Source organism: Protopterus annectens, chromosome 6.part0, assembly GCF_019279795.1.
Source record: "Protopterus annectens isolate FY-2018-M chromosome 6.part0, PAN1.0, whole genome shotgun sequence".
In the NCBI taxonomy this organism is placed as follows: domain Eukaryota; kingdom Metazoa; phylum Chordata; order Ceratodontiformes; family Protopteridae; genus Protopterus; species Protopterus annectens.
The window spans coordinates 1,406,866,668-1,406,886,858 of record NC_056737.1 but is presented as its reverse complement, the minus strand read 5'-3'; the positions used below and the strand labels follow the sequence as shown (position 1 = coordinate 1,406,886,858).

Below are 20,191 nucleotides of genomic sequence, written 5' to 3'. Positions count from 1 at the left end.
TGTAGACTAGCTACTTATTCTGCTGTGTTACTTCCTCTTAAATTTTTCAGTTGTGCACTTGCCTTGCTTCATTTAAAAAAGTTTTAAATTGCTAATTTTGTAGAGTTTTAATTGCATTTACTGTCTAGGACTACACACTCAAGTGTGTTAGCCTTTGCTGCGTTTATTTACTGTATTATTGCATTGTTTAGTCTGTTTCAACAAAAAAAAAAAAAATACTATCTTGTTTGCTCGTTTCCCACCTTTTCTACCCAGTACATATCCCAAGCTTTGCTTGTCTCAGGACTTTATTTTCTGTTCTCAGAGCTATCAAGACCTTGCATTGGTAGAGGGAAGTCCTACTGCCTACCAGTGGGACTTGTGAGCATTGTACTGTCTATCTAACGCTAGAGGAGTGGTTTCCAGCTCTGAAATTGTAATTTTATTAGCCTTTTGGGCTGATTTCTATCCTTTCAACTTTCTGGCTTAAAAACGCGTGTGTTTGCATATTTTTCACATCGTGCAGCACTGCGAGGCTACAGTTAAAATATTCCAGGTGCCAGAAAGTGTGCTCTTCAAATTTTCCCTTAAAACTAGCTGGTTTCTCAGGAGTAGCACAAAAATCTGAACCCCTGTGACTAGCACTTGCTCTAGAACCTGCTGGAAAGCACTAGGAAGCCTGAAACAGATACAAGCACTCGGCTCTCCTTGTCAATAAGGAGAAATTAATCATAGGCACTAAACAGCCTGCAATTGCAAAGGTAAGGGAAAACAGCTCTTAAACTTTACATAAAAGCACCTAAACAGACATGTCCAAGGGTCAGCTTCCGGTGATTTCTTTTGACAACCTGGTGAATCTGGGCATACTGGGGAAATGCCTCATGTACACAGACAACCACCCAACACTACAACCTGCGAGAGATGCACTTACATAGCCAAACTGGAAGCAAAGCTCTCTCCGGCTAAGATTGTGCTAGACAGTCAAGAGGAGAAGGTTAACACCTGCATCACACCTCAAGCAACTCGTAGCCCTTCAAAACCCACACCTTCAACACCCACACATAGCAACACTAAACCCACATATGCGGAGGCCCTTAACATTAACATGCCCAAACAACAAGGACCTCCAAAGCCGAAAAGCAAACAAACACCAGTCACAACCAAAATGACACATAGCTCACAACACCAGTGTGCCACCCAACAACAGCCCCTAAGGCAAGACAATGTACTCAACACTTTAGTCATAGGTGACTCTATAGTCAGGCACACTGATGTCCCACTCACCAGACTGAACAAGGAGACAATTACAGTCAGCTGCCTGTCGGGTGCCAGGATCCACCACATAACGCATGCACTCAAGTCACTCCACAACAAGTACAAATACGACTCTGTCATTGTCCATGCTGGAGTGAATGACTTGAGACGTAACTCCCTGGACTACATGAAAAAATATATGGAAGAGCTCTTGGATCATGTGACCCAGGCATTATGACCCTAGCCCTGAGTAGCATCTTGCCTTCGCCAAGAATGATACCACAGTACAAGGACAAAATGACTGACTTCAACAATTGGCTAAGCTTCTGGTGTCATTCAAAGGGAATCCAGTATTTGTCTGCCTGGGAAGACATGATCGACAAACCATGATGCTTTGCCAGAGATGGTCTGCACCTGTCACCCCTGGGATTCAGGTTACTGGCTAAAGCTATTGCCACCCCTATAGTGCCTTTTTTAGGCAAGGTTCAAAGGATAAAACCACCACCGTAACAGATAGAAGCAGGCAAAATCTGAAGGCAATGCTACTCAATGCTAGAAGTCTAAACCTCAAAATGCACTCTCTCGAGGCACTCCTAAAAATGAAGAACATCGATATCTGTGCAGTAACCGAGACCTGGTTCAAGGCTCCAGAGAGCACCCCTGCAATACCAGGCTACAATTCTTTCCACACTTTTCGACCACAAAACCAGGACCGAAACACTAAAGGTGGAGGAGCGTCCATATTTACCAAGGATATTCACACCTCCAGGCTAGTTGCCCAACACAATGCATCTGAAATTCTCCAGGTGCAACTAACATTAGGTAAGACTGCAATCCAAATTGTAGCTTGCTACAGATCCCCAACCATGCCCCAAGATTCTCACTACACCTTTCTAAACATACTGGAAAATATTAAGATACAACCAAACACCCTAATACTGGGTTATTTCAACTACCCTGCCATTAATTGGGAAAACTACTCAGGTACCAACTCCTTTTCCTAACGGTTATTGGAATTCATAAATTCCAACGCCCTGGATCAACTAATCCACTGTCCCACCAGGGGCTCCAATATCCCAGACCTGGTCATTACCAACATGGGAGATAGATGCTCCACACCAGTGGTCACCGCCTCATTGGTCAGGTCTGACCATAAGCAAATCACCCTTGACATCCACAACCCACCCCCACCCCCCAGTAAGGAAACCTCCTTAAAAAACTTCTCCAAAGCCAACTTCAAGCTACTGAAGTCAGAAGTGACAAACTTCACAACACCCACGCAGACGGGATCTGGAAGTTCGACTGCAGAATCCTACACTAAGACACTGTACGAGCACATCCACTCGTGCATGAATCGTGCCATCCCAAATAGAACCAAGATGCTCTCATCCAAAAAAAGGAAGCCAATCTGGTGGTCCCCTGCTATAAACAAACTATACAGCAGAAGGAAGAAACTGTTGCAAAAAAGAGGAAAATCCCAGGATGCAAAAAACTCCCTCACCAGCCTCAGTAAGAAGCTAGTTACGAAAATAAAATTGCCAAAGATTCCAAAGACAACCACAAGGCATTCTATAGTTATGTCAAGAATCTAAATGGCAATGCTCAGATCTGCTCTGAGTTACAACAGAATGGCATTAAATATACTGATCCCAAGGATATTGCCAACATCCTGGCAGATTTAGTGCCAACTTCACCCCACTCTCACCACCTAAAGGGCCCATCTCAATACTAAGGGATTGCCAATTTCTGATAATCATGGCCACACAGGTAGAAACCGCACTCTCCAAAGCTAAGAATACAGCATCCGTGGGACCAGATGACATCCCAGGCTGTGTACTACATGAACTACAAAATGAACTGGCACCTCACCTAAGTGTCATGTCTAATCATAGCCTCACCACCTCAGGCTTCGTGCCCACTGAATGGCGCACAGCTACAGTTATCCCGCTCCACCTTGGATCCCGGGAACCACCGTCCCCCATCAGTCTGACAAGCCTGATTTGCAAAGGCATGGAACGCATCATCATGGAACTTATAAACAAAGACATTGGCAAACTTCAAACACTGGACCCCACCCAGTTTGGGTTTGTGAAGGGCCGATCTTGTCTCTGGAATATGACTGACTTCTTCGAATCAGTCTCCAGAGCTGTGGACAAGGGTAAGGCAGTCCACACAGCCTATCTGGACCTCGCCAAGGCCTTTGACACCATCCCCCACTCTGGAATCATAGATAAACTTACTAAGCTGGGCATAAATCCCTACGTCACTCGATGGGTTGCTAACTGGCTTACTGACAGTACCCAGACAGTAAAAGTAGCCAACTCCAAATCCAGCTCCAGGCAAGGGACAAGTGGAGTACCTCAGGGTTCAGTCCTGGGACCACTCTTGTTTGGCATCTACTTCTCTGAAGTACAGGCCAACACTAAGGGACTCTGGCTAACAAAGTTTGCAGATGACTGCAAACTGGGAGACATTATTGAATCCCCAAATGATGTGGATATTCTACAAAAGCGCCTTACAGAAATAGATGCTTGGTACCAGAGCCATGGGCTCAAGCTTAATGCCAAGAAATGTATAGTTATCCCCTTTGGAAAAAAACATGAACCCATGAATTACCACATAGGTGGCAGGACACTAAACATCGAAAGTGTGATGAGAGACTTAGGGACACAGGTGGACAGTGGTCTCACTTTCAATAACCACATTGCCACAACAGTCAGGAAATCCTTCTATGTGGCACACCTCATCACTAAGGGCTTTTCATCCAGAAAAAAGGCGGTCATTGTCCCACTGTACCCATCCCTCATTAGACCCATTATAGAGTACAATGCCCCGTTTGGTATGTACCTCACAAGACATCTGCAACAGCTTGAAAGGCCACAGAAATACCTCACTAAAAGAATCACAGGCCTAAAGCAGATGCCATATACTGACCGTCTAAAAAAACTCCAGCTATACTCTGTGGCATATCGTCTACTCAGAGGCGATCTCTGCTTAACTTACAAGGCCATGTCAAACCCTGAGCTGTTGGACCTGCTCCACTTAAAGAAATCCAAATCCCTCAGAGCCACACACTCCAGGGATCTAAACCTTGTCATCACAATGAACAAAACATGCCGGAGGGATAGGTTCCTGACCCAGAGACTGCCCATACTCTGGAATAGACTGCCCATACATATCAAGCAGAGCGCCTCATTGGCCCTCTTCAAAAGGAACCTTGATGATTGGATAGGAGATAGGAAATTCACCCCGGGGATCATGTCAGTCGCCCTGCTAGACAGGGGCCTGGATAAGTAAATATTGTGGGAAGAAATATTCAGGGAATTGTTAAGGCTAGGCTTGCACAGGCCCTAGGGCTGATAGCCTAGTAGCAACCTATGAACCTAACTCATCATACCTAGGCTTAAACCGCAACAAAGACTAAAGGGTCACAGCTTCCCCTCTACCACCTGAGGATAAGCAGAAGGACCTTATTCAGGAGAAAACACTGCCAGTTTAGATGCCAAGAATTTTCATCTGATCACTCCCACTGCGGGAAATTACATGTGGAACATTTCATTGAAATACATGCTGATGGCATACCAAATGGAAGTCTAAGAAATCGACACTAGCCTAATGGTATGCACAATTAAAAGCATGCTTCACCTGCCTAAATCCCTAATATGATTCTAGCACACTGGAAAATAACTTGGTATTTGCAGGTACTAGACCACTTCAGCTGTAAGCAACAGAGAATGTTCTTTTTTTAAATCACTTTATTCAGATCTTGTGGACCAATATCAAAGCAAATATCTTACTTTACTACAGTGCTAACCAACGGATTCAACAAACAGCTATCAGCTACCAACAGCTGAAATTTTAGAATTGTAAGCTGGAAACCACGTCAGGATGCACAATAAATGAGATCCAAAGTAAACGTATAATACGTCCTTTAATAGACCATTAAAAATAATAAAAAATTGTAAAAAATTGACATTTCATCCACTTTTTGGCGCCAACAATCTGCCCATTTTAAATTTGAGAGTTATGGATTTTGTGAATTTTTTATGATCTGATGATCATCATATACTGTTTTATGTAACAGGAATGTTGTAATGTAATATCACTTTAAAAATTTAAAATGGGCCGATTGTTGGCGCCAAAAAGTTTTTATGTAACTGTTAGAACTGTTTGTTAGACATTCTGATGAAGTCCACCTTAGTGTGGATGAAAGCGCTAAATGTAAATTTTTTATAATTTTTTATTATTTTTGATGGTCTATTAAAGGACGTATTATATGTTTACTTCGGATCTCTTTTATTGTGCATCCGGACGTGGTTTCCAGCTTTACTACAGTGATCACACTATTCATCCATTCCACTGGCTCTGCTTCTATATGACAAAAGCATTCTGTCCACTTTTAATGCTGCTGCTATCTCTTCCTAGGAGCATTTTATCACTGGTATAGCATAAGACTAACTATATGCGACAGTCCCGTAGCAAACATCCTGAGCATCTATATAAACCAGCAAAGCCATGCAAGGTATATGTCCATGTGTGACTGATTATGGAGACATTTAACCTTTTGCTTTCAGGATGGGACTTAACTTTACCATTCCTAGCTTCTATCAAGACAAACCACCAAAATTATTACCAAAACATACTTCAAATACCATGACTTTCAACTCCATAACTCCCATGGCATCTCCCCTCTATGCTTTCAAAATTGCCAAGCTCTGGAACACACTTCCTCAAACCAAAGCAAAAAGTCCTATCACAAGTTCAAACAACTCCTAAAAAGAACATCAAGCAAACCACTGGCTTTACACCTGCCAAACACCTGGCTAAGCCTACCCACTCCCAACTATATCTCCTAACTCTACTGCTTCTTCCCTTCTGCTTAACCCCCCTGGCTTCTGTTCTTACCACCTATCTAAATTTCTTTCAGTTTTCTGTCAGCTACTAGTTTTTTGGACAATGGTCCTAGACAATCTTACTGATTCTTACATCTGTAAATCCTTATCTACCACTGTTATATGTTCTGTATACAACTTTATCTCCTAATTTCACTGTATATCCATGGGCTTCTGGCCCAGTCGGACATAACCCGGTAAGTAAATAAATAAATAAATGACTTAAATTCATAAAACGTTAACAATTTCTGACCTAATGATGCATTAGGCAGCCACAGCAATTTCCACAAAGCTCTGTGTTCAATACTTATGTACACTAAGGCTTCAAAAGCTTCTTAACACAATGTACTTGTCTCTCATTTAAAATTCAACATACTTTTGTTAATTCACAACACTGGTGTCAAGCAACCTGACCTGCATTCCAGTCACAATGCTTCAAAGGCACTTTTCAGATTTCAGTGTCAAACCTTTCACTTCAATAATACCAAACAGTTTTCATTTTTCTACCAAGCGTCCCTGTTGTCTTCAGTACACTTGCTTTCCATTTACATTTCATTGCAAGTTGTCATTTTGAAGAACACACTCTACAGAACTACTAAATGCAGGACAATGCTTTCTCACATTTTCTCAACCTCAACTTCTAGATGAGGGAGGAAGTTAATAACAGATGCAATGTCACAACTGTTTTTTTCCCCCCTCAAATTCATTCCCATTACAGCACTACACATAGCTCTCCTACATATGCATTCGTTTTGCCACATGTTCACTTTGGGCTTTCTGACATCCCATCTAAAACATACCCATTTCCACACTTAACACCTTTAGTGGTGTACTAATTTCTCTTGTTCTGGAAATATCCACAAGTTCTACTAAGTTCCAGCCCATAGATTCTACATCTTTTCACCTAAAACTATTCTGTTGTGAGAATATCAGATATTGTTATCTGTCCTAGTATGACTGGCTGATGTTTTATAAATAATTGTAAATGACCTTGTGTTACATATGCCAGCATGACAAGCTATATCTCTGGAAATAAGTTACTGTCGTTTGATTATCTCACTGATTTATGCAAGATGCTTCAATGTTAATCAGTGTTCTTCTGGCTGACCAAATGTACTTTTTTTGAGGCAGAATTCTGAATGTATGTTATGCCACAGTCAGCTGACCTAGATGTGATGCAATTATGTGCTAGGGCTGGAAGAAAAAAATCTTCACTGTGGCTGTTTAATTTTCAAAGTCTGACATGAGAGAGGAGAATTCTAATACCTGTTACTTGTTGCTAAGATTGTTCTTTAGTTGTTTTTCAGAGCTGTTCAGCAGTAGTAGTCCAGTTGTTTCCAGAGTAGTAGTTCCAGTCGCTGAGGACAACAGCCTGGAGTGTGGACATAATTGCTCATCTTGCCTTGCAGAATAAAAAGAGTATGACCTTGCCTTGTTGAGTTATTTAGATTAGATAGGGACAGTTAATCTTCAGATAGTATTTAGTTAAAGGTTTTCTAAAATCGATGGTAGATCTATCCTACAGTATGATTTTCATATCTCCTGTGTGTGAAACTCTGTTGCTTATTGGAATCAGTTACTCAGTATTTACAAGTTTTAAATCCTTTTATTAGAAGTAAGGCTCTCATCTCCAGGACATTCATATGTAGATGAGCCTCATGTTTCTTCCACATGCCTTGACCTGTTCTTTCCTGACAATACCCCCCCACACCCTATCAAGGGAGTGTCTGTGGTCACCATGGCTATAGGAGTGGGTAGAACAAATGGACAACCTAGAGTTACTTGTTGGGATGCCAGCAACTACTGAAGGCCCTTCTTGCACGTATTCGTTATTATGACTTTGTGTGACATTGTAAGTTCCTGAAAGGACCACTGAGAGAACAGGAGCCACTGTAGTACTCGCATATACATCCAACCCAGAGGAATGGCTATGATCACTGCCGCCATCGTTCTTAGCAATTTGAATACCATTGAGACCAGGGCTTTTCTCTTTGGAAGTAGGTCTAGGATTTGTTTTTGTAAAAGACATTCTTTCTGCAGGAAGGTTTAATGTCATTGTGACAGCATTTAGTTCTGCTCCTATAAAAACGGCCTGCTGCGATGGTGACAAGGCAGATTTTTGTGAGTTTATGGTAATCCCCAATTGATTGCAGAGATTTAAAGTTGTGTCCCTTGCATGTATGAGTTGATGCCTGGTGGTGGCAGTGAGGAGCCAGTAGTCTAGATATGGAAACACCTAGAATCCTAAATGACTCAGGTGAGCTGTGACTACTGCCATGCATTTGGTGAACACTCTGGGGGCTGTAGTGAGACCAAAGGGCAGAGCGCGAAATTGGTAATAACTGGCTCCCAGCCGGAAGCGTAGATGATCCCTGGATGGCTTGTCCATTTTTATGTGGTAGTACGCATCCTGGAGATCTATAGAGCACCTCCAATTGCCTTTCTCCAGAACGGGAAGTATTGACTGTAGCGTGACCATCCAGAACTCTGTCTTTTTTACTGACTTGTTTAGTCTGCTGAGGTCTACAATAGGTCTCCAGTCCCGTTTTCTTTGTAACTAAAAAGAACCTTGAGTACGTTCCGAATCTTCTCTGGTCTGCTGGGACTGGTTGGATGACTCTTTTTCTAGCAACCTTTGGACCTCTGACTGGGTGGAACATCTGGGCTTTTTTCACAACAGGGGGGCAGTGTGGCAAAAAGAACTGAGTATCCTCTGGATATGATACTTTGTACCCAGCTGTCTTTTGTTACTTTTAGCCAAGCGTCTGGGTACAAACAAAAGCGTCCCCCGACTGCCTCCAGAGATGGACAATCTGGTTTCCTCTCAGGAGTGCTGATAGGGCTTCCCAAACAACTGATATCTGTTGCCCTGATTCCGCAGACTCCCTCTGCCGCGTGGACATAATCTTCCATTATTTCCCCCTCCTCTGCCTCTAGAGGGGGTTTCACCATAAGCGTCCTGGAAAGATGCTTGAGATTTACGGAACCACATCTTTCCACCTGTACTCCCTTTGGGGTAGGGTCTAATCGGGGTAGAAAAACATACTCCGATGGCAGACAAAGTCTTTTAGTCTTTCTCACTCCTGTTAAGTGTTTCCTTCATTTCCGGTCCAAAAAGGGATGAGCCGTCAAAAGGGGTGTTAATAAAGAAAGAATTAAAGGGTTCCGCAATGGAACATAGGCGGATCCAGGAATGTCTCCTAAGGGCAATTTCTGAACCCACTGCTTTGCTCGTTCCATCAGCTGCATACGAGACCAGATGCATGGAAGAGTTCACAACAGAATTATGAGTAGAGAACTGGGAAGTTACCTTGTCAAAAACCCCTACAGCTACTAAACCCTGCAGGATATCTCCTAGTTCCTTCAGGAGATCCCCTTGCAACCTAGTGAAATGTATGAGATAGTTCAGAGATCAAAGGACAAAAGCCGCTGAACTAAACATATGCTTTTCATACCTGTCCATAATCCTGGACACTCTTTATTAGGAGGATGAACAGATGTAGAAATTTCTGATAGTTCCTTCTTAGTGGCTGCTGCCACCACCATGGCATCAACGGGCACTCCTTTAGTTAGAAAGGTTTTGTCTTGAGGGCAGGTTATAAATTTATTAGGCCTCATTATTATATATCTACATATAAATATATATATATATATATATATATATATATATATATATATATATATATATATATATATATATATATAAAATATATTACTAGGCATATCATTGTATTTTATATATATATATATATATATATATATATATATATATATATAAATTGTATATTATATACATATATATATAAATAATATATATTATATATATTATTAGGCATATCATTGCTAGAGCCTTCCTGTGTCCAGACAGAGTGCTCTTCAAACTATCTGGAGATATACAGAGCTGAGTATATTTTTCAGGCACTTCAGAGTTGTGTATTGGTAATTGTTGTTTGACTAATTTTATATCATTGCTAGCTGACTTCAGAGTTGTGCACTGTTATTTTTGCTTCATTGTATAGTTTTTCAGATCTCTGCTGCAGGTGTTGGTTTCCCATACCCACCCTCCCTATTCCTGTCTTGTTTAAATTTGGAGGCTTTTGCAGTTGCCCGCCCCCACTGTAGATTTGATCTGGGACACTCCTCCCAGTTCCATCTCTTTACCTCATTCCACTTAAGAGACTCATTCTGCACTTGTTTTTAGTCATTTTTAATTTAATTGCACTTTTTAAACCGTTTGGTCTAACATTGCTACATACTCAATTGGGCTAGCTTGCACTGCATTTGAATTGTTTTGACTGCTGTTTTAGCTACTTTTTTGTATATGTGTATGTATATATATATATATATATATATATATATATATATATATATATATATATATATATATATATCTATATATCTATACATACACATAAAAACCTTTCCTGTAACTAGTGTAGTCCAGATTCAGATTGCTGTATGCAGGACTGTACGTAAGTTTCTGAGCCCCCCTCCCCCCCCCAAGCTTTCTGTGTTGGAGGGAAGCCTTCTAGCTCATCAGTGGGAGTGGTAAGCACTAGGTAACCTACCTACCACATAAGCAGTTGTTCTGGCCCAGAAATTAGAAGTTATGTACTCACCATAACGTTCCATCTGAGTAGGTGACTTCATTCGGATGCAACCTGTGGGGTATCGGATCCGATCTCGGATCCGAGCCGGCAATTCAAAAGCTTAGGCTCCGAGCTCCTAGCTCCTCCCTCTTACCCATAACCCCTTGCCAAGCCCTGACTGACCTCAGATTGAGTTTGCCTCAAAATACTGACCACAGTATACTAAAACAGCATAAATACTCGCTCTATAAAGGTCAGGGGATGGAGAGGATAGTTGCATCAGAATGAAGTCACCTACTCAGATGGAACGTTATGGTGAGTACATAACTTCTAAATCTGAAGTAGGCAGACTTCATTCGTCTGCAACCTGTGGGACAGAGTCCCTAACTACCTGAAACTTGGGCGGCCGTCATGGAAGGATGTTCCGGAGCACCGCTGAGCCAAAGGATGCTCTTCCTCTAGAAACAACATCCACCTTGTAATGAGAAATAAAAGTATGAGGCGAGGCCCAAGTAGCTGCCGCAGATATCATCCAACGAAACACGGGACTTAAAGGCGGCTGACGTAGAAACTGCCCTAGTAGAATGAGCCGTAACCCTCTGAGGAGCAGGTCTGCCTGAAGTGTCATATGCCTGCAGAATGCAATTAGCAATCCATTTAGATAGAGTGACTTTAGACACTGCTTTACCCAGAGCAAATTTAGCAAAGGAGACGAACAGCTGATCTGATTTCCTGTGGCCAGCTGTCCTGTTAATATAATTCAACGTAATTGTCTATGAACATCCAATGAATGCAATTTGTATTCTCCTTTGTTTGAATACTTGGGAAAAAGACAGGCAAATTGATTGACTGGTTAATATTGATTTCAGAAGAGACCTTCGGAAGAAAAGATGGATTGGTCCTGAGGCACACCCTATCAGGGAAGAAAGAAAGATAAGGCGGTTTGACACATAGAGCCTGAAGCTCAGACACCCTTCTGGCTGAAGTGATAGCTACCAGAAAGGCAGTCTTCCAGGAAAGGTATTTTAAATCAGCAGAAGCTGCAGGCTCGAAGGGAGGAGCAGTAAGGGCCTGCAGGACTAAAGACAAGTCCCAAGGCGGTACAACCTCCTTGACTGGAGGCCTTAACATTAAAACTCCTTTGAGAAAGGTTTTGCATAATTTCGCTGTCATAAGGGGAGCTGTGTCCTGGCCAATGTGATAATGCGAGATAGCCGCCAATTGTACCTTAATCGTGGAAGAACTGGCCCCTTGATGAAAGAGGTCTGTTAGAAAATCTAGCACCGCAGAGATAGGTGCTGAAAAAGGATCCACAGTTCTCTGTCCTGCCCATATAGAGAACCTCTTCCATTTACTCCGATAAACCTGTCTGGTGGAAGGTTTATGAGCAGCCACCAAAATGGCTTTGACCGGTGAAGAGATACCGGGAGTCCTAATTAAGGTTGGAATTGGAGCAGCCAAGCTGTCAACTTCAGGGTCCGCAGATTGGGAACTGGCATTCCCAGAGGGTGAGAGATGAGATCGGAAATTGGATCCAGAATCCATGGTGGATTGATTTTGTGAGACCATACGAAGGGGAACCAAGGTTGTCGAGGCCAGAATGGGGCAATGAGAATCATTCTGCTCCCCAAACTGTTGGCTTTCTGCAGAAACCTCTGCATCAGAGGAAGTGGAGGGTAGGCATAAAGGAGACCGGGAGGCCAAGCATGCACCAGAGCATCCTCGAACTCCTGGTGGGGAAGCAGAAGCGAAGAAATTGTCGCATTTGGCGTTTGAGGGAGAAGCAAAAGATCGCAACAGGGTTGCCCCAAACGGCAAAAATCTTCTTCGCTACTTGAAGATTGAGGGACCACTCGTGTGGAGAAAGGATGGTGCGACTGAGCTTGTCCGCAAGGATGTTGGACTTTCCCGGAATGTGCGTTGCTATCAGAAAGCGTTTGGTGGAAATTGCCCATTCCCAGACTCTCATGGCCTCTCGACAAAGGGGGTAAGACCTGGTTCCTCCCTGCTTGTTGATATACCAGACTACGGACATGTTGTCTGTCTGAATCGCAATAGTCCCTGTAGGAAGAACGTGGTAAAGTGCTTGCAACGCTAGGAGCACCGCCCTAATTTCCAGGACATTTATATGCAATGACGTCTCTGTGGGATTCCACGTGCCTTGGACAATCTTTCCGCAGAATGCCCCCACCCGAGGCAAGAAGCGTCCGTGGTCACTGTGGCTCGGGGAAATGCAGCGCAAAAAGGTCTTCCTGCTAGGGGCTCCGGAGAAAGAAGCCACCACAGAAGGGAGTCCCTGCACGCTCTGCTGACCGCAATCGGAGCGTTTAGAGACGAACAAAGAGGAGACCACTGAACTTGAAGGGTCCATTGAAGAACCCGCATGCGTAAACGGGCATGAATTAGAAGCGGATAGCTGCCGCCATAGAACCTAGGGCCCTCAGGACCCGAAGCTGCAGTTGGAGATGGTTGAAGGATTGCTGTCACATGACACCTCAGGCTGACGATACGGTCTGGGGTGAGGAAGGCTCGCATTGATCTGGTGTCTAGTCTTCCTCCTATGAAATCTATAATTTGAGTTGGATTCAGAAAAGATTTCTCCCAGTTGATCGTGATGCCCAGCCTTGGTGCTAGTTGAAGGAAGTAATCCCTGGCTGAGCACAGAAGATGCCTTGATGATGCCGTCAGGAGCCAGTCGTCCAGGCACGGAAAGACCTGTAATCCCTGGAGCCTCAGGTGGGCCGCTACCACCGCTAACACCTTGGTAAACACCCTGGGGGCTGAGGTGAGACCAAAGGGAGGACCCTGAACTGATAATGACTGGCTCCCAGCTGGAAGCGAAGAAACCTCCTGGATCGCCTGTCCATCCGAATGTGGTAGTACGCATCCTTGAGGTCTATGGAACACATCCAGTCGTTCTCCTCAAAAGGGGAGTATAGATTGCAGGGTGACCATCCGGAACTTTGCTTGGTTACTGACAGGTTCAACAGGGAAAGGTCTAAAATTGGTCTTAAGTCCCCGTCTTCTTTGGCACCAAAAGAACCTGGAGTAAAACCCTAATCCGGCTTGATCTGGGGACGCTGGATGGCTCTTTTTCCTAGCAGCTGCTCGATTTCGATAGCTGCCGCCTCCCTTGGTCGGGTGGAACATCTGGGAGGCTGCGAGATTTGGGAATCTTGATTAGGGGTATTGAATATCCTCTGGATATAAGTCAAGCACCCAAATGTCTGTTGTTATGGACTCCCAAGAAGTCAGGTGCATCGAAAACCGCCCGACTGCCTCCAGAGACGGATAGCCGGGCAACCCTTCAGGGCTGCTGCGTGGGTCTCTCAGAGAAGGGTTCTCTGGACCCAAAATTGCCAGGAGCCCCTGCCTCTGGCACGACGACCTCCGTCCTCCTCTGCCATGGAAGGACTGGTTATCCGGAGCAGGTTGGGACTGCTGCGACTTCGGAACCACATCTTCTTCTGTCCCTTTTGGTTCTTAGAGAAGGACCTCTGGGGAGCTGAGAAGCGGACTCGGCAGACAGCGTCTTCGCTCTGGACTAATGTCTCAAACAGTCTTGCCAAACAAGGCAGAACCATCGAAAGGGGCATTCGCGAAGGTCGCCTTGAAGGGCTCAGCAAAATCACAATGGCGGAGCCAGGCCTGTCGCCTCATGACAAGGCCTGCTCCGCTGGCTCTAGCGGCTCCCTCAGTAGCATGAGACAGCAGCCGCATAGATGTATTGGATACAGATCTGAGAGTGGCCATTCGGGTGGAGTAAACCTGTTTATCCTCACTCGAGATGGACTCCGGGGGAGATGCAGCGTATTCTTTAATCAGATCTCGCTGCATCCTAATGACATGTGCCATGTAGTTCAGCGCTCTCAAGGAGAAGGTCGCTGAACTAAAAACTCGCATCCCAATGCGATCCATCGAACGGGACTCCTTGCCCGGAGGATGGACGGAGGGACTCTCCTGGGCCAATTCCCTCTTCGTGGCTGCAGCCATCATCATGGCATCTACTGGGGGACCCTTACTCCAGTGGGTGCGGTCTGATGGAGGAGAAAGAATGCGGTCCGGGCGCTTAGGGATAGGCTCAATGGTGTCCGGATCCTTCCACGCCCTGATAGATATAAGATCTACCAGGGGTCAGCAGGAGGGGACACCCAAGAGGTAGAAGGGCCCGCCTCGAATGCCTCCAAGAACACAGACTCGTCCGAAGAAGCCTTGGGGGCAGACCACCCCCCCTGATCCTTAACATCTCCATGATGTCTCCAAATGAGACGTCCTCAGGGGGTGACCTAGGGGAGCCTTCCCCTTCATCCAAGTCCGTGTCTTCAGTGACGGACTCAGGGGAGTCCATGTGCCTCCTCTTGCACTTGCGCTTCCGAGGTACTTCATCGGGGGGGCTGTCCGAGGAGTACTCTTCAGCAGATGGATGTTCCAAGGGAACCACTTGGGACATCGAGGCGGGCTGTCCCTGGGACCGGCTGGTGGGGGCCTGGCCCAACTGCAATGGAGTGCGGGATGGAGCCGTGGCAGGGACCGGGGGTCCGGATGTCCTCGACAGTGCCCTTTCCATAACGTTGAAAGCCGAGGGGGAGCCAGCTTCTCTAAGCCCCGAGAGCCGACCCCACCGGATCCGGCGTGCGGATCGGAGTCGGAGCGAAACCGCCGGATCCGAGACCAGTGTGCTCCGACCTGGACGGAGCCGAAGACACACCAGCTCCCGGATCGATCCGGCTCGGCCCTCGAGAGGTCGGGTCCGAAGTACCCGAAGCACTCAAGGGATGGGACGGATCCGAGGTGCGCCGACCTATCGGATCCGACCCACCCCCGGATCCAAATCTGCACGGCGCCGATAGCTCCGAACCCGTGGTATGGGTCGGAGAAGGAGCTAAGGGGGCGAAAAAGGTCGGCCCTCCCGGTTGGGGGGGGCTAGGAGCACTCCCATTTGCATTTGGGCCTGGATGAATTTCCTCATCATCCGGTCCATATCAGCTTCGCTCATAGAAAAGGTCGATCTAGAGGAGGCCACCGGCGGACCTAGAGAGCCGTCTCGGTGACCTCCTGGAAGGGCTAGCCTCCTCCTCCTCGGGTCCAGGAGAGAACCGAGGGAGTGGAGCCGAGGAGGAGGAAAGCTAGAAGGCACAGGGAAGCCGCTTAGATGGAGGAGCCGAACTGGAAGCTTCGGCTCTCCTCTTGTGGTGCTTCTCCCTGTGCCTCTCCTTCTGTCTCTCCCTAGAAGAATCCTTCCCCTCCGGCAACTTTAAGGGAGGTTGAGTCCCAGCCGGAGGGGGAGAACTCACAGCAACAGGTTGCTGACTGGAGGGAGCAGAGGCCGAAGCAGTATCTGGGGGTAAAAGACCCGCCAGCACCAACTTCGACCTCCGTTCCCTTAAAGCCCGGGGGTTGAACCCTGCACAAATGGTACAACCAGAAGACAGGTGTTCAACCCCCAAGCATTTAACGCACCGAGTGTGGCCATCTGCTGGGGACAGCTTATGGCCACACTCGGTACATTTCGAAAAAACAGCCTTAGGGGCTTCAGACATTACACCTAAGGCCTAAACACACACACACACAACAAACTACGAAAACCCGAGAAAAATTAACTAAAGAGGGAGGAAAGCCTTAACCACACACAACTCTAACTATATAAATAACAAAAATAGAGAATTTGAAAAATTTTCCTGTCAGAAAAACTACACTTATCTCAAACCACGCCAGGAGCTCTAGAATTCCGTTGCTTCTTGAAAAGCGGCAAACGAAATCTGAGGTCAGTCAGGGCTTGGCAAGGGGTTATGGGTAAGAGGGAGGAGCTAGGAGCTCGGAGCCTAAGCTTTTGAATTGCCGGCTCGGATCCGAGATCGGATCCGATACCCCACAGGTTGCAGACGAATGAAGTCTGCCTACTTCAGATTTGTAGTTATTGGCTGTTTGGGCAGTTTTTCCATCCCTCTCAACTTTCTGATTTAAAAGCCCACATTTGCACTTGTTTCCTCCCTTTCCTGCAACTAGTTTAGTCCAGATACAGATTCTTAATTTTAGCACTTGAATTTGCTTATTCGTGATCAGAAGTTGTAAGCACTAAACCTACTAATTACTACAGCATTCAACCTTCCTCATTATCTAGAGGAAAACAGTTTTGGTACTTACTTTCCTCACTTGCTTAGAGAAAAACAGCTCTTGTACTCACTTTCCTCACTCATCTAGAGAAAAATACTTTTTTATTCAGGCATGTCCAAGGGTCAGCTCCCAGTGTTCTCTCCTATCTGATGAATCTGGGCATCTTGGGGCAATGTAGAAATTGCCTCATGTACACAGACAACACTCTCCTCCGACCACCGAACACTACAACCTGTGAGAGATGCACTTATCTAGCCAAACTGGAGGTAAAGCTCTCTCCAATCAAGACTGAACTTGACAGTCAAGAAGACAAGGTAAACACTTGCACCACACCACACATCACATAGTCCTCACTAAATATACACCACCAAAATCCACACATACAAACACAAAATCATTGGCGGAGGCTCTCAATAACAATCTGCTCAAGAAACAGAGACCTCCAAAGCTGAAATGCAAGCAACCTCCACCCCCCAACACAACCCAAATGACACACAGCCCGAAGACTCAGTGTGCCACTCAACCACAGCCAATAAGGCAAAACAACGTGCCCAACACACTAGTCATAGGTGACTCTACAGGCAGGCACACTGATGCCCCCACTCACCAGTCTAAACAAGAAGGTTACTGTCAGCTGCCTGTCAGGTGCCAGGACCCGCCACATAACCCACGCACTCGGGTCACTCCACAAGTACAAATATGACTCTGTCATTGTCCATGTTGGTGTTAACGACCTGAGATGTTCCTCCATGGACTACATAGGATTCATAGGGATTCATAGGTTAATACTAAGCTAACTGCCCTTGCGAGCCATTTTAAGCCTAGCCAATTATCCCTTGTGAAAAGAGACATGGAAGAGCTCTCCAATCTTGTAGCCCAGGCAGGTATGACCCTAGCCCTATGTAGCATTCTGCCATCACCCAGAATGATGCCGCAGTACAAGGGCAAAATGATTGACTTCAACAATTGGGTAAGCTTCTGGTGCCATTCTAAAGGGATCCAGTATCTGTCTGCCTGGGATGACATGGTCGACAGACCACGATGCTTTGCCAGAGATGGCCTGCACCTGTTACCCCTGGGATTCCGGATCCTAGCTAAGGTTCTTGCCGCCCCTACAGTGCCTATTTTAGGCAAGGTTCAAATGACAAATTCACCACCATAACAGGAACAGGCAAGCAAAAACTGAGGGTGATGCTACTCAATGCTAGAAGCCCAAATCTCAAAATGCACTCACTCAAGGCACTCCTTAAAATGGAGGACATCGATATCTGTGCAGTGACTGAGGCCTGGTTCAAGGCTCCAGACGGCACCCCTGCACTACCAGGCTATAACTCATACCACACTTTTCGAACATGTAACCTAGACCGGAACACCAAAGGCGGAGGTGTGTCCATATTCATTAAGGATATCCACATCTCCAGGCTAGTTACTCGGCATAATGCAGCAGAGATTATCCAAGTGCAACTAACTCTGGGCAAAACTACAATCCAAATTGTAGCCTGCTACAGATCACCCACCATACCACAGGATTCCCACTCCTCTTTTCTTGATGTACTGGAAAATATTAGGGTTCAAACACCCTAATAATGTGCAATTTCAACTACCCCACCATTAACTGGGAAAACTACTCATGTACCAACTCCTTCCCTCAACGCTTTCTGGAATTGAATAATTTGCAGAGTAATAATGAGATAGTAATTCGACCAGCTGATAAAGGAGGGGCCACAGTAGTATTAGATAAAGATTTCTAAAATACTGGAATTAGAGAGATGCTAATGGATGAATTCACCTATAAGCGTCTGACACCTTCAGAGTTGAATGTAATGATAAAAGATTTACATGCCGATCTACATGACATGTTATTGAGTGGCATTTTTGATAATAATTTGTATAAATATTTTTTGATTGAAACACCTTTAGTACCGACTTTCAGAGGTCTCTCGAAAGTTCACAAGAATCCTACAAAGCCCCCATTAAGACCAACTGTATCAGGTAAAGGATGGCTCACGGAGAGCATATCTATATATCTAGAAAAGCAGCTGAGACCGATAGTGGAGTTAACACCTTCTATTCTTAGGGACACCCAACAATTTCTGGAAACATTGTCTCCTTTAAATACCACTAGACTTCTAACTGACACTGACTATTTAGTAACACTGGATATTAAATCCTTGTTTACTAGTATACCCAATGATATAGGTATTGATTATCTAAGGTTATATTTGATACAGAGAGGGATTTCTAGAGACCGAGTGATAAGGATCACTATGTTATTAGAGTTGGTTCTTAGTAACAATGCTTTTACATTTGATGGTAAATATTTTCTACAAACAACTGGTGTGGCGATGGGTACTCCGTGTGCCAACTCATATGCTAATTTGGTCCTTGCATACTGGGAACATACATATATATTAGACAATGCATTTTTTTCGAAGTTCATCAAGTATTATAAAAGATTTGTGGATGACCTCTTCCTTATTTGGGGAGGTGACTTTGATATTCTGGGGGATTTAATTACTTACATCAATGGCACTACGAGTTTCCTTACATTTACTAGCAAATTCTCTAGAGACTCAATTGAGTTTCTGGATGTGTAATTAACCAAAGAGGCAGATATTATACATACAGTGATATATAGGAAACCTTGTAGAAGAAATGCATTTTTACATAGAGACAGTATGCACCCACCCCACATACACAAGAATGTAGTTAAGAATCAAGCACTAAGGTACTCTAGACTGACTAGTAACAATGAAAATTATAGTACAGCCATAGGTGATATAAAGAGAGGCTATCATAAAAAGGAGCTTGAGATGTTGTATCACACTGATCGAACAACTGAAGGCTGCCCCTATATTAATAGGAGCAACTGCTTGGATGAGACTGAGGCATCACATAAGAAGAACAGCAGTATTAGGAGGAATAGGGTTACCATTCCATTTACTAATAATAATAAAATTATAACAAATGTTATAAAGAAGAACTAAGGTATTTTAACTTTAGACAAAGGGATCTGTGAGATTGCAGGTCAACAGCCAAGTTTTAGCTACAGAAATACCAAGTCTTTAAAAAGATTATTATGTTATGAATGCAATGAGATCAGCAAACCTCTCTCTGTTAAAAAAGGAACATTTCCATGTTATAACTGCAATCAATGCCAATATAGTTTGGGCACTAATGTAATTGAACATCCAGAGACTCGCATCGTATACAAATTTGATTTTTATGAGAGTTGTACGTCTAGGAATGTTGTATATTTAGGTATCTGTCAAAAATGTGGACATTTCTATGTATGTAAAACTAATAGGAGTTTAAGGGAAAGAATCAGGGAACACATTTATGCTATAAACAAGGAAAATGAAA

General features: G+C 44.6%; 1 protein-coding gene across 11 annotated transcripts in view; it reads right to left on the bottom strand.

Annotated features, from left to right (window-relative positions):
- Positions 1-20,191, bottom strand: part of R3HDM1 (R3H domain containing 1) — a 2,579,330-nt gene that overhangs the window by 2,340,555 nt on the left and 218,584 nt on the right. The window lies entirely within an intron of this gene.